Source organism: Lipophrys pholis (assembly GCF_963383615.2).
Source record: "Lipophrys pholis genome assembly, chromosome: 19".
Taxonomy (NCBI): domain Eukaryota; kingdom Metazoa; phylum Chordata; class Actinopteri; order Blenniiformes; family Blenniidae; genus Lipophrys; species Lipophrys pholis.
This window is the reverse complement of record NC_137647.1, coordinates 25,407,731-25,422,289: the sequence shown is the minus strand read 5'-3', so window position 1 is coordinate 25,422,289 and position 14,559 is coordinate 25,407,731.

Here is a 14,559-nt window from a genome sequence, read left to right as displayed (position 1 = left end):
GAGCCATTCCCCGTGCTGCCAAACCATGAAAGAGAATGTCTCTCTCTGTGTTCCCAAGTACACAGTTTGCAGGTAAACTCGACACACTTGGCGCCGACGTCACACGGTCATTTGCTGACTTCAAAGCCTAAAAAAGCAGGTTTGAGCTGTTCAGTAATGCATTAGGACGTGGAAAACCTCCAAATGGAGCTGACTGAGCTCCAGTGTAATGACACACTCAAGTTTGCTGCTCAATGTTTGGCAGCACATACCTCTGGGAACAATTGTTCTCCTTGATGAACGTTAACAAAACTTCCCGCGGCAGTGGTCTTACTGATCAACACCTTCAGTGTGTCCTGAGGATTTCCTCAGCTCACAGTCTGACGCCTCACACTGATGAACAAGTATCCGGCTCAGACACGTGAGCGTCCCCCAGAGCAGCAAACTGAACTTTTAACCAAGTTGGTGAACAACAAACGAGAGATTTTACTGAAGACTCTTGAGATTTTATTTGTTAGAGTTGAATTGTTGAGACCAAAAGTATGTTTTGTTTAGACGTCAAGTATTTTAAATCTAGTTAACTCATCTCTTAGCTCAGGATGTGTCCCAGCTGCTTTTAGACATGCTGTGGAGCAACCTCTTTTAAAGAAAATAACTCTTGATCCGTCGGTTCTCTCCAATTTTACACCATTTCAAGACTCCTGTTTTTACCCAAAGTCTTGTAGAGAACTGTTTTTAATCAACTGCAAACTTTTTCGATGATTTTAACATTTATGAATTGTTCCAGTCTGGTTTTAAGCCCCGCCACAGTACTGAAACTGCCCTTTTACGAGTTTTTGAGGACCTTCTCTTAACTGCTGATGCAGGTTACTCAGTTGTTTTAGTGCTTTTAGACCTGACTGCTGCCTTTGATACAGTCAATCGTAATATTCTTTTATCTTGCCTTGAAAACTGTGTGGACATTAAAGGTTCAGCTCTTAACTGGTTTCAGTCTTACCTTAAAAATACAAGCTCTTCTGTTCAGCTCAGTGACTTGTCCTCTTCAACTGCCCCACTTTCCTGTGGGGTCCCACAGGGATCTATTTTAGGCCCTTTACTGTTTTCTTTATACACGTTACCCCCGGGGTCCATTTTAAATAAACATCATACCTCTTTTCACTGTTTGGCTGATGATGTACAGATCCACCTCCCAATAAGGTCAATTTCTGCAGCTTCATATCAGCCGCTACTCAACTGCTTGAAGGATCTAAAATCTTGGCTGAAATTAATTTTCTGTGCCTTAACGAATCAAAAACTGAGATTATTGTCTTTAGCCATCCAGATCCACTTGCTGACTACATCAGTGCTCTCGGCCCTCTGCAGTCATGCAATCGACCCTTCTCAAACAATCTTGGGGTGATTCTTGTTGTGATTTATGGTTGGTTATTAGCATTAAATTACTGTAAGTAATAGATTACTGAAAGTGATAAATCACTGGAAGTATTTGTATGAAAAACTGAAATTATTAATGAAGTAAACTCTCATTTGCTCATTAACAACTCCTAAAGTAATTGAGTAATTACTTAAAGTTAATAAATTATCGAATATAATTAACAAAAAATCATTAATTTGAATATACTCGTTGTTCATTCATTAATAATAAAAGGGGCACCACCAGATAAACTGGAAATAGCCAATACCAAAATATCAGTCTCGTTTGGAAAAAGGTTTATTTAAGTTAGTTAATATTTCTGTGTAAAATATAACAATCTTAAATAGAATGGGAAGGTGTGAGATCCGAGCACAGACTGTTACAAACCAGTGAATTGTCAACAATAAATACACAATAATCACCAAGAAGCGTACAATTCAGCTAACAGGCGTTTATTAATAAAATTTATTAATTCAGAAATAATTCTGAAATCATCTCATAAATCAACTCATTTAAGTATCAAACGTCGTCTCACACGGAGATCTAATCTATTAAACAGCAACACTATATAGAGTGTGATGAGGGTGAGTGGGTGTAATGACCTGAACATCCACCAGGTGGAGGCAGATGTCAGGTTCAGTGTGGTGACCATGCCAACCACTAGGGGCATGCAGCGGCACACAGAGGGAGAGAGCAATGCTTTGATGCGTCCACCAGGTGGACGTCAAGTGGGACTGCAATGACCCACGCGACCACTAGAGGCGTTTGACTCGCTTTTTCTGGGGGCTGAGGCCGTTGCTTAGCAACCAGATAAACAAGACATCCGTCGCGCACGCATGCGCGAGAGGGTCATGGAGCGACGCGGTCTCACCTACTCCCGTAAAGACCGGGCGGCTTTGTTGGCCCGGTTCTGAGTTCTAACTGGATGTTGGAACCTGCAGCCAGAACTCTGGTGATGGTTTGGATGTGGTTTAGCGGCACCAGAGAGCAGTTTGGGTGCTAAATGTGGCTACATGTGTGAGCTTATCTCCATCAGATAACATGAGTGGTGGCGGACGCGCAGGGCTGGGTTAGTGAAGGAGGGAGAGAGAGAGAGAGAGAGAGGGGGGGGGGAGGACAGAGAGTTCTGGCGAGGTTCGGTTCTGAAACCCGGTTCCTCCACAGAGATTGAAGTAGCTTCTGGAAGCTCACTTGATTCTCTAGTTTCTGCGGTGGGGAACCCGAGTCCGCACTGCGATGGTGCGTGTGAATGTCGTCGTTTACGCGTGTACACAAACAGATGGGCTGCAGCTTCGTGAGGAGTTGCAGCGTTAATGACACGTTAACACGTTGCATGTTTGCTTCAGGCTAATCTAATAATGCTGCCGCTCTCTTGTTGTTTGTTGTGTACCGTGTTGTTCAGCACCGCCCGTGGGGCTGCGCGGTTCTGTGAGGCCTGGCGCTTCAGCTGCAGGAGTGGACAGCGGTGCAGCTAAAGGGGGGGGGGTCCACCGATCCAACAAAAAGGAAAAAGGAAAAGAGAAGAAGTAGTGCAAACTGTGTCCTGCAGGCAGGACCTTTGTTTGGTTCTGTGGTTCCACTTGGTGCTCTCTTCCCATCCTGAGGCGGCAGAGACACGTGTCTCTTGTTAAGTGGTTCAGTTCTTTTCTCACAGATCGACGCTTCTTTGTAAGTCTGGATACACGTTCCTCAGGAACCCATGAAGTCAGCTGTGGGGTTCCCCAAGGATCGGTTTTAGGCCCAATCCTTTTTAATCTTGACATGCTGCCACTCGGGGACGTCCTCAGGAGACATGGCATCAGCTTCCATAGCGATGCTGATGACACACAGCTGTATGTGGCGGTGTCTCCTGAGGACACGAGGACAACTGATGGCCTTCTTAACTGTATTTTAGATATTAAGTCTTGGACGGCAGCAAATGTCCTTCAGCTCAACCAGGACAAAACACAGGTTCTAGTTCTCGGTCCTGAAGGGCAGAGAGAGAAACTTTTACCGAAACCCATCTTCATCCGTACAGAACCCGGCCCTGACTTTTGACTCTGAGCTTCATTTGATCTCACACATCAAACATGTGACAAAGACTGTTTTTATCAGCTGAAGAACTCAGCCAGACTCCGCCCACTTCTCTCTCAGCCAAGGGTGGAGGTGCTAATGCTTTTACCTCCTGTAGGCTGGACTATTGTACCGCCCTGCTCTCTGGTCTCCCAAAAAACTTTATCAACTCTCCAACTCCTACAGAACTGCTGACGAGGACCAGAGGGCGGCCCACATCACGCCTGTTTTAAAATCACTGCATTGCACCCCCCCCCCCCCCGCTCGCTTCAGGATGGATTTTAAGGTTCTTTTACTAGTTTTTAAGTGTCTTAACGGTTTTGCACCCTTATGGCGGTTCTTCTGTGAGATATAGGGCTATTTATCTGGCCTGCTTTTACCGTATCGGCCCTCACGGGCCCTGAGGTCCTCCAGCGACGGCCTTTTAATTGTGCCTAGAACCAGGACCAAGACCCCCGGGGGGGCTGCATTCAGCTCCTATGGCCCCCGTCTGTGGAACAGCCTGCCGGGGAGCCTCAGGGCTGCAGAGACCCTTGAGGTTTTTAATAAAAGGTTAAAAACTCATATTTTTAATCAAGATTTTTAACTGATTTTATATATGTGTATGTATATATGCAGATGTGTATCACCTATTTATTTATCTACTTTTATCAGGTTGTTAACTGAATCTTTCATCTCCAGTGGTTCCTCTCAGGGGGTGCTACACCGGTGGTGGCCACGGTCCCCACTAGTGGGGCGTTCCCGTGGGTTCCTCCGTCCCCGGAACCTGGTTGGTCCCCCACTTATATTTTGGGACTCGCCAGTCTGCCCGGGCTGGGGGGATCTGTGGGGCAGCGCCCCCTGTGGTTAGAGGCTGTGCCACTCCCAATGTGGACGGCCCCCAAATGTGACCTTTCCTCACCTTCGTCCTCAGTGTCCTGCCATGTCTCCATACCACTAGGCGTGTGTGTGTGTGTGTGTGTGTGTGTGTGTGTGTGTGTGTGTGTGTGTGTGTGTGTGTGTGTGTGTGTGTGTGTGTGTGTGTGTGTGTGTGTGTGTGTGTGTGTGTGTGTGTGTGTGTGTGTGTGTGTGTGTGTGTGTGTTCACTTGTTACTTAAACATCTATTGTATCTGTTTTTAAATCATGTTAAGCACGTTGTGTTACATTAATTGTATAAAAAATTGCTCTATAAATAAAGTTGACTGATTGATTAAGTTTGAATTTCGGACCCCTGTGGTGTCCGGGTCGGGTTCGACCAATGAGCTGGGGCTCTGTGTTCACTGCTGAGGGCCTATTGGTTTCAAACATGGGGTGTGCGGCCCTCCTCGGGTCGCTGCCTGGCCCCCTGTTGTTTTACAGCCTGTTTTATTGTTCCTGGTGTTTCTCCTCTGGGGAGAGAAACTGCTGGAGGAGTTCAATGGAATCTTGAGCCCAGCCCTCTTGATAGTGGCTTTAAACTGGATAAACAAATCAGTTCCGTTCTAAAACCTGGATTCTTCTAGGTGAGGCTGTTGGCCAAAGTGAAGCCCTATCTCTCACAGAAGAACTTTGACAGAGTCCTTCATGCCTTCATGTCTTCCAGACTGGACTACTGCCCCTCCCTCTATGTTGGTCTTGTCCAGTCGTCTCTCCGTCTGTCCATCTCCTACAAAATGCTGCTGCCCGACTTCTAACAGGGACTAAGGAACCAGAGCACATCACCCCAGTTTTAGCCTCACTCCACTGGCTTCCTGTCTCTTTTAGAATTGTTTTGAAGACTTTATTATTATTATTAATACTTATTAAGTAAGTATTAAATGGGTTGGCACCGTCTTATTGGTCCCATCTTGTACACTCCTGTTTATCACTGAGCTCAGCCAGTCACATGGTCCTTGTTGTACCCAGATCCAGACTGGAAGCTGGAGGTGACGGAGCCTTCTCCCTGGCTGCTCCCCGTCTGTGGAACCGTTTGCCTCTCCACATCAGAACCACTCCGTCTCTTCAGTCCTTCAAGTGTCCACTCAGGACACGCATGTACTCACTGGCTTTTAACTGTAATTGAGTACTGTGATACTGTGGCATGGTTTTTACCCTGTTTTTAAGTCAGTTTACAGACAGACCACCACACAAATTCACACTGAGGGGCAGTTTATGCTTAATGACCTCACATGCATGTTTTGGACTGTGGGAAGAAACACACACACACACACACACATAGAACTGGCTAACTCCATACAGAAAGGCTGGGATTTGAACCTGGACCTTTTCACCACTGCTCCACCATGCAGCCCATTGAGTTCTGCCATAAATTAACACTTGATCACCTGTTTATTTTGTTTGTGGAGAGAAATTAGTAGGACTGAGTGAAAAGCGGCATGGCTCGGTTGGTAGAGCAGTTGTCTCCCAATCGGAAGGTTGTGGGTTCAATTCCCATCTCTGCCTGCCTACATGCCGAAGCGTCCTTGGGGAAGACATTGAACTGGTGGTCGGAGGGGCCGATGTCAGTAGTTACCACCATCCAGTATGGTGCAGATGAATAATGTAATGTAAAGCGTCTTTGAGTGTCCATAAATTTACATTTATTTTTGCCATTTACATTATTAAAAATAATGTAAATGGCATGAAAAGACAAACAGTAAAACCAAAATAGGTTAAAACACCTGAAATAGTTAGAAAATATTAAACGAATATTAAAAAAATAAACACTAGAACTCTAGAACTGGTAGAAAAAAATACAACCTTTTCTTCACAGATAAAAATCACAATAAAACATTCCAACTTGAATACACCGCGCTCAAAACTCCTCCTCCAGCTGTTCCAGCTGTCCGATGCTGAGCGGGCGGAGCGCCTTCTGTCTCTCAACGGCTTGGAAGAGCTGATGGAGAACATGTTGGCGCTGAGGGGATCGGGTGACGCTGAGTTCCTCTTCATCCAGCTGTTCCTGCATCAACTACCTGCTCAGGTGCACACCGCTCTGGCCAGCTCTCTGCTCGTGCGCACTAGAGACTATCGTGGGTTGGTGGAAGAGGCTGACAGGGTTCTGCTCGTGTCACGGTCGTACGGAGTGCAGGCAGTTCTGCCGGCGCAGCTTGGACACCAGCCGGAGGAGGAAGCGCAGGCTATGGTCGGGGCAGTTACGGATCGATTCAAGAATGACGGCCAGCTGTGTTTCTTCCACCGGCGTTTCGGGAGCAGAGCCCAGCGCTGCACGCCGCCCTGCTCCTTCTCTGCAGGGAAACACCAGACCCGGCGCTCCATAGCAGCTGTGAGCGCCGGGAAGACCGGGAAGCTGCTGTTGAGTTTCCTGAACTGACGGTCCCTACCTTCTCAGCTTCCATCGTCAAACAAGCAGTGGAACATTATATCCCCACGGCTGGGCCGCCAGTTTTTGCTCGCCCTCGCCGGCTGGATGTGGCTAAGCTGGCGATTGCTAAGGAGGAGTTTGCCACTATGGAGAGACTGGGTATTGTGAGGCGCTCCTACAGCCAGTGGGCCTTACCTTTGCATATGGTTACGAAATAGGATGGAAGATGGAGGCCTTGTGGGGATTTCCGGCGCCTGTTAGCCAAATGATCGGTACCCAGTGCCACATATACAAGACTTTTCCGTCCACCTGGCGGGGAAGGTGATTTTTTTCCGAGGTAGATTTGGTGAGAGGCTCCCACCAGGTACCGGTCCATCCTCAGGATGTGGCCAAGACTGCAGTGATCACGCCATTTGGACTTTTTGAGTTTCTGCGGATGCCGTTTGGACTGAAAGGTGCAGCACAAACATTCCAGCGCTTGATGGACTCCGTGTTAAGGGGCCTGCCTTTCCTATTCGTATATCTGGATGACATCCTTGTGGCCAGCGCCTCATATGAGGAGCACCTGTTACACCTGTGGCAGCTCTTTGAGAGACTCAATGAGCATGGACTGATCGTGAACCCAGCTAAGTGCTATTTTGGATCATCAGAAATTGAGTTTCTGGGCCACCATGTATCCTCACTGGTGCCCTTACTGGCTAAGGTGGAAACGATCACTGCCTTTCCACGCCCAAAAACCATAAAGTGCAGGAATTCCAGGGCATGGTGAACTTTTACAACCGTTTCATTCCGCATGCAGCTAATTTGATGCGTCCCCTGTATGAAGCTCTGAGGGTCAGAAAGGCCAAGCAGGACGTGGACTGGTCCCCAGAAAGGATCCTGGCTTTCCAGAAGGCCAAGGTTGTGCTCTCCAACACCGCCATGCTCGCCGACCCATCTCCAACGACACCGGTAGTGCTCACCCCCAATGCCTCGGACTACGCAGTGGGGGCGGTTTGTGAACAGTGGGTGGCTGGAGCCTGGCAGCCTCTGGTGTTCTTCAGCAAACAACTGCGTGACAATGAGAGGAAGTACAGCATGTTTGATAGAGAACTCTTGGCTCTTTTCCTCGCCATACGTCACTTTAGGTTTCTGTTGGAAGGCCGGCAGTTTACTGCTTTTGTGGACCATAAGCCCCTCACCTTCTCCATGTCCAAGACCTCGGAGCCATGGTCTGGGCAGCAGCAGCGCCACCTCTCTGCCATTTCAGAGTTCACTACAGACATTCAGCATGTGTCCGGAAAAGACAATGCAGTGGCCGACTGCCTCTCTCGGGCACACGTGAACTCTGTGCACCTTGGAGTGGACTCTACGTGTCTCCAGGTCAGCCCCGCCCCATGGTACCTGCTGGCTGGCGACGGCAGGTATTTGATGCGGTTCATGCCCTATCGCATCTGGGCATAAGAGCATCAGTGAAGCTGGTGGGGGCAAAATTCGTCTGGCCGGGCCTCAGGAAGGACGTCAGGAGCTGGGCGGCCTCCTGTGTGGTGTGTCAGCAGTCCAAGGTACACCGTCACACCAAAGCCCCCCTAGAGCCGTTCTTTATCCCTGAGAGGAGGTTTGATCATTTGCATCTGGACTTGGTGGGCCCGCTCCCTCCTTCTCAAGGCTTCACTCACCTCCTCACTATGGTGGACAGGACCACTAGGTGGCCAGAGGTGGCTCCTCTGGCATCGACAAAGTCTGCGGAGGTGGCACGCGCCTTCTTATCCACCTGGGTGGCCCGGTTCAGCACGCCGTTGGACGTCACTTCGGACAGAGGCTCCCAGTTCACCTTGGAGCTGTGGACAGAGGTGCGGTGACGCACAAAAAAAATGTTTGACAGGTGAACTGTCATTTGGCTGGAGGCAATAAAGAAAGCCGACTCGACTCCTTCGTCCGTCTCATCTTTCCCAGGCTCCACAATCTATAGCTATATCTATATCTATATTTACTCTATATATATGTCTCCCTCTCCCTCTCCCTCTCCCTCTCCCTCTCTCTCTACCCCTCTCTCTCTATCTCTCCCTCTCTCTCTCTCTCTCTCTCTCTCTCTCTCTCTCTCTACCCCTCTCTCTCTATCTCTCCCTCTCTCTCTCTCTCTCTCTCTCTCTCTCTCTACCCCTCTCTCTCTATCTCTCTCTCTCTCTCTCTCTCTCTCTATCTCTCCCTCTCTCTCTCTCTCTCTCTCTCTCTCTCTCTCTACCCCTCTCTCTCTCTCTCTCTCTCTCTCTCTCTCTCTCTCTCTCTCTCTCTCTCTCTGTTTCTCTCTCTATCTATATATATCTCTCTCTTTCTCTCTCTGTCTCTCTCTGGGATTTAAACTGGCTCTGGATTGAATCTGGAAACGTGTGGCGATGACCTCCTCCTTGTCAGGCCGGTCAGACTGTCCAGTTAAATCCTCCCTCCAGGGCTGTGGTGTTCGCTGATATGAGCTCCATCATGTCAGCAATATATCCTGTTTCAAAAAACACAAACACTGACATTTTGTTTACCTTTGATATTGCTCAAATAACACTCACAATGTCCTAAATACATCCTGGTACTTGAACATTATTTAAATATTTACTGAACTTTTACTTTTACATTTTGTAAGGTTTTGTTTTTACTGTGTATTTTTTTTTCTTTTTACATGTATCATCTTAATTTTCAAATAACATGTTTTGAATTTAAAATAATTTAACGCGTACAGGATGTTGGGTCTGTCTTTGGTTTGGATCAACATTCTCCCTTCGAAACCTTTGGAAAGTGGATCCTGAAGAGACAAACACCTTCCCGTGTTCTGGCTTGTGGTCAGTCAGTGTTTTCATTGTAATCCTGGCAGCCAGGCAGCGTCTGGAAGTACAACACAGACTAAATCACACATGTTCATGATGAAACAGAGTTTAGACTCCAACTCTCAAAGTGACCCAAGTTTAATTGACCTGCACAGCATTCCAATAAATCCATCTATCCATTCATTGTCCACTGCTTATCCGGGGCCGGGTCGAGGAGGCAGCAGTCTCAGCAGGGAAGCCCAGACGTCCCTCACCCCAGACACGTCCTCCAGCTCTTCCGGTGGGATCCCAAGGCCTTCCCAGGCCAGCAGAGAGACATAACATAGTCTCTCCTAGGTCTGCCCCGAGCCCTTCTACCAGAGGGACATGCCCGGAACACCTCGCTTGGGAGGCTCTCCACCGACCTGAAGGGGGCAAGCCAGTGACCAGATGTTTAGCCTCACCTCATCTTTTAACCGCTGGCTGTCAGGGTGGTGTCCCAGTAACTCGGTAGGCTTCATTAATAATTGGGAGTCCTTCTGGGACAAGCCTGGTCTCATCAGGAGGGACGGCATCCATCCCACGTTGGATGGAGCGTACCTCTTATCTAGAAACAGAGTTAAAAGCTTAGCTCCTCCATCCTGACGTAGCAGAGTGGGGACCAGGCAACAGAGTGGCAGTCCTACACGCCTCTCTGAGTTTCCCTCTGGGCAGTCACCAACCATAGCTAACTTAGTTAAACATCCCATAGAGACTGTGTCTATCCCTCGGACCACCACAAGTATAAAACTATCTAAACCTAGGAAAACTACTTCTAATGACTACAAAAACTTAATCCGTATCAAGTGTGAAACTAGACAAAATCAAGACAAACAAATGAGATGTGGTTTCCTAAACATGAGATCTTTATCATCCAAAGCTCTTCTAGTCAATGATCTGATAAGTGAACACAACATTGATCTCTTTGGATGAACAGAAACCTGCTACGTAAAGATGAGTATGTTAGTCTAAATGAAGCCTCCCCTCCAAGTCATACTAACACTCAAATAGCTGGTGGAGGTGGTGGAGGAGGGTGGAGGCAGCCATCTAGAACTCTCACTTACTAATTAATATTAACCCAAAACCCAACTTTAGTTCTTTTGAGAGTCTGAGCATGACCATGCCACACCCGTCAAATAAAATAGTAAATTCTGTAGAATCTGTAATCATTTCTCGTCCTCCTGGACCTTCTTCAACTTTTCTAACTGAATTCTCTGAATTGTTGTCAGATGTAGCCCTGACTAAAGATAAGGTTATCATGGTAGGAGACTTCAATGTTCATGTTGACCTAGAAAATGATAGTTTCAGTGCAGCTTTAGATCTACACTTGACTCTCTAGGTTTCTCTCAGGTAGTAGACGGGCCTACCCAGAAACATCTCCACACCCTAGACCTTATTCTAACTTATGGTTTGAATATAGAGCATCTGACCATCTCTCCTCACTATGATTTCCTGTCAGATCACTTCTTAATAACCTTTGACTTTGTTCTAAATAGTTCTAACCCTCCGGTTAAAGCCGTGTTAACCAGGTCTCTCTCTGATAACATAGTAACTAAATTCAAGGAAAGAATTCCCTCTGCTATAGAATCAGTAGTGGATCTTCCTGACCCGTATACTGTTGCTAGCTCAGACATTGAATACCTAACAAACAGTCTGACAGATATGCTAAAAACAACGCTAGACGACATAGCTCCTCAAAAAATGAAACTGAAAAAACAGGAAAAGTCCTCCCCATGGTTTAACTCATCAACCCGCCAGCTTAAACAACGCTCCCGTAGATTAGAAAGAACTTGGCGTTCAACAAAAACAGAGCTAGATTATATAGCCTGGAAGGATAGCTTCAAAACTTATAAGAAAGCTCTGAGTAGAAGTAGAACTAATTACTACTCATCCTTAATAGAGGAAAACAAAAACAACCCTCGGTTTCTTTTCAGTACTGTAGCCAAACTGACCAAGAACCAAAATAGTGTTGAGCCCACCATTCCTAACAATATATGTAGTGAGGACTTCATGAAGTTCTTTCAAAATAAAATGACAAGGCTTAGGGATAACATCCATCAAACCCTACCGTCCGTTAGCCCCATAACAGAGGAACTGGTTAAACCTAACAGTCATCTGGAATGCTTTCAGCAAATACAACTAGTCCAACTAAACTCCCTTATTTCTTCTGCTAAACCAACTACTAGCCTGTTGGACCCAATTCCTACTAGAATTCTGAAAGAGGCACTGCCACTAATCAATAATTCTATACTGGCAATTATTAACCAGTCTCTATCAATAGGCTATGTGCCCCAATCCTTTAAACTAGCAGTTATTAAACCACTCATTAAGAAGCCAAACTTAGACACAAGCCTTCTCTCAAACTACAGGCCCATCTCCAACCTTCCTTTCCTGTCAAAGGTTCTGGAGCAAGTAGTGGCTAAACAACTCCAGGATTATCTGCAGGAGAATAATCTGTTAGAGGACCTTCAGTCCAGCTTCAGAATGAACCACAGTACAGAGACTGCTCTGCTAAAAGTTACTAATGACCTTCTAATGGCCTCAGATAGAGCTCTTCTATCTGTTTTACTTCTTCTGGACCTTAGTGCCGCATTTGATACTGTCCATCATAATATACTCTTAAGGAGATTAGAAGATGCCGTCGGCATTAAAAACTTAGCCTTAAACTGGTTTAAATCATATTTATCTGACCGCTTTCAATTTGTTCATGTAAATAACAAATCTTCAATGCATGAACGGGTCCTGTGTGGAGTACCACAAGGCTCCGTCCTCGGACCCAGATTGTTTAATCTCTAGATGTTACCACTCGGAAATATTATTAGGAAACACAACATTAACTTTCATTGTTATGCAGATGATACTCAGCTCTATTTATCAGTTAAAGCCAATCAGGCCGACCAACTTGTTAAACTAGAGTCCTGCCTCAGGGACGTTAAGTCCTGGATGTCTATCAACTTCTTAATGCTCAACACATCCAAGACTGAGGTTCTAATCCTAGGTCCTAAAAAGCTCAGGGATTACTTTTCAGATAGTCTGATTACCTTAGATAATATTACCTTAACCTCTAACAGTGATATTAGGAACCTGGGTGTTATTTCTGATCAGGATCTGTCCTTTATGTCCCATGTTAAACATGTCTCCAGGACAGCCTTCTTCCATCTAAGGAATATTGCAGAAATGAGAAACTTCTTGTCCTTCAAAGATGCAGAACAAATGCTTCCTGCCTTTGTGACTTGAAGATGAGATGATTGTAACTCCCTAATGTCAGGATGTCCAAACTCCTCTGTTAGGATCTTCCAGCTAGAGCAGAACGCTGCTGCAGGTTTACTAACCAGAACTGGAAGAAGAGAGCACATCTCCCCAGTCTTAGCATCCTTACACTGGCTTCACATCAAATCTAGAATAGAATTCAACATCCTTCTGATCACATCTAAAACTCTTCATCACCAGGCTCCGTCCTATATGGAGAAACTTCTAGAAGGGTCTCACCCTCCACGAGCCCTTGGCTCTGAGGATGCAGGACTGTTGGTAATCCCTAAAGTCCTTCAAAGTAAAAGAGGAGGCAGGAGTTTCAGCCATATGGCTCCTTTACTCTGGAATCAACTAGCAGCCTCAGTCCGAAGGGCCCACACCATTAGTTTATTTAAGAGGAGACTAAAAAGCTTCCTCTTTGATAGAGCTTCTCATTAGGAATAGAATAGGAGCACTAAGTTGAGCTGCTCTAGGCCTAGACTGCTGAGGGGATTTCCTCTCTCCCGTTAAAGGGAGGAACTCTACATTTGGAGCTTCTGTTTCTTGTCTTTCTTTCTTTCTCTCTGTGTAACAACATTACTGGAGCCACCAGATCCTGACAGGAGGGGAGCAGGATCCAGGGGATCAGACCCAAGACTCCCAGAGTGGAGTTACCACGGTCCTACTACCCGACCCCCCCACAGCACCGGGACCCCCCCACAGCACCGGGACCCCACCACAGCACCAGGACCCCCCCACAGCACCGGGACCCCACCGCAACGGCACGGCCCTTAAACTCCAGACTGAGATTGGTTCATCATCAGACCAACGCTCATCATAGACTTTTCTTAGTATTTGTACTTATCTGGCCTGTCTGCCTCTCTCTCTCTCTCTCTCTCTCTCTTCTATTCCTCTCTCTCTCCCTCTTCTATTCCTCTCTCTCCCTCTTCTATTCCTCTCTCTCCCTCTTCTATTCCTCTCTCTCCCTGTCCTATCCCATGTACTTCTCCCCCCAACCGGTCAAGGCGGATGCCCCCCCCCCCCCCCCCCCCCCCGCCCTTCCAGAGTCTAGGCTCCGCCCCCTTTCTTCCTGAAGAGGGACTTCTTATGAACGGTTCTTCCTGAGAGGGAGTTCTTCCTGGTTTCCTCTGTTGCTTGTTCCATCTGCTGCTCTGGAAGGTTTAGTTGGGTTCTGTTGTTCTCTATCATTGTAAGAGGTTCTGGAAGGTTTAGTTGGGTTCTGTTGTTCTCTATCATTGTAAGAGGCTCTGGAAGGTTGAGTTGGGTTCTGTTGTTCTCTATCATTGTAAGAGGTTCTGGAAGGTTTAGTTGGGTTCTGTTGTTCTCTATCATTGTAAGAGGTTCTGGAAGGTTTAGTTGGGTTCTGTTGTTCTCTATCATTGTAAGAGGCTCTGGAAGGTTTAGTTGGGTTCTGTTGTTCTCTATCATTGTAAGAGGTTCTGGAAGGTTTAGTTGGGTTCTGTTGTTCTCTATCATTGTAAGAGGCTCTGAGATGTTTGCTGATGTGATTTAGAGCTTTACAAATAAAATTGAATTGAATTGAACAACGGAGTCCCCAGTTGGAGCACTATCCAGCACCCCTCCCAGGGACTCCAAAAAAGGTCGGGTACTCTGTACTGCTGTTCGGTCCGTAGGCCGAGACAACAGTCAGAGACCTGTCCCCTACACGAAGGCGTAGGGACGCGACCCTCTCGTTCACCGGGGTGAACTCCAACACATGGCGGCTGAGCTGTGGGGCAATAAGCAGGCCCACGCCAGCCCGCGCCTCTCACCGCGGGCAACTCCAGGA